Raw genomic sequence first — 1072 nt, 5'->3', positions numbered from 1 at the left:
ATGCACTGTAAGTCGCTTTGGATAAAAGCGTCTGCTAAATGCATAAATTATTAATTAAATTATATATATACAGTATATATATATATATATGAATGAAATATTATAAATAAATAGAGGATGCTGTAGACCCATGACTGTTCATTTACACCAATCATGCAAATAGATGCCAGAAAGTCAAATGTCCAGATCAGAAAATTCACTAAATCCATCAGTAGTTATGCCATCTAGTGATCACAAAACTCAAGTTCAGAAAGCTGTGTCTTGGTGAAATAAGTTGTTGTAGTTCAATTATTAAGGTATCATTATGTTCCTGAAGTTATCATTATGACAGTGAGCTTTCCTTATTCATTAAAAAAATCATACAAATTTAGAAACTCACTGACTTTCACCATTAAAACTATTCTAGAAGTGTTTAATCTCAGAAATGGTACCTTGGATTGCGATATTAAAATGTATACAACAGTTATTATTTCGTCTTGTTTAGCACATCTTAACTACCCTGCTCAGCAAAAAATGGACTATTATATTTTTTTTAAACCACTATTTTAGACTTTTTCAATTTCACTATTCTCTTAAAAAAAAAATAATAATAATTAGTTATGCTTAGTTCAAAGAGTGAAAAGACATGATGTTGTGTGGGGTTTTGGGTATATTTTTTGTAATTTAATCTCCTTTGGAGCAAAGGTCCCATCTGAACCATTTTTTGTCCCTAATCTGTCACCTATTCTCAAATGTAGAGGTAAGATTGCAGAGTTAGCACACTTGATCATGTTTACTTTCAGACCTAAACCACACATAGAAACCATCTGGTAACATTAGGAGGGAGCAAACGTTTTATGCGCAACTAGAACACACAACTTTAAATCTTATGGCCAGCTTTCATAACAAGAAAAACTGTACAACAGTTTCATACACTTGTAAAAGAAAAATATATATATTGTTAAATATGTTTGCATTTACGCGAGTAAAAAGTTCTGGCGATGCGAGGCACACAGAGCTTTGAGAAGAACTGAAAACCTCACAATGGCATCACAATCTTGCACATGGCGCGCCACTACGAACCGACCGGGAG

The sequence above is a fragment of the Sinocyclocheilus rhinocerous genome, unplaced genomic scaffold (genome assembly GCF_001515625.1).
Source record: "Sinocyclocheilus rhinocerous isolate Xijiao unplaced genomic scaffold, SAMN03320098_v1.1 scaffold1091, whole genome shotgun sequence".
Classification (NCBI taxonomy): domain Eukaryota; kingdom Metazoa; phylum Chordata; class Actinopteri; order Cypriniformes; family Cyprinidae; genus Sinocyclocheilus; species Sinocyclocheilus rhinocerous.
The sequence above is the reverse complement of the archived record's forward strand: the minus strand, read 5'-3'. Positions refer to the sequence as shown.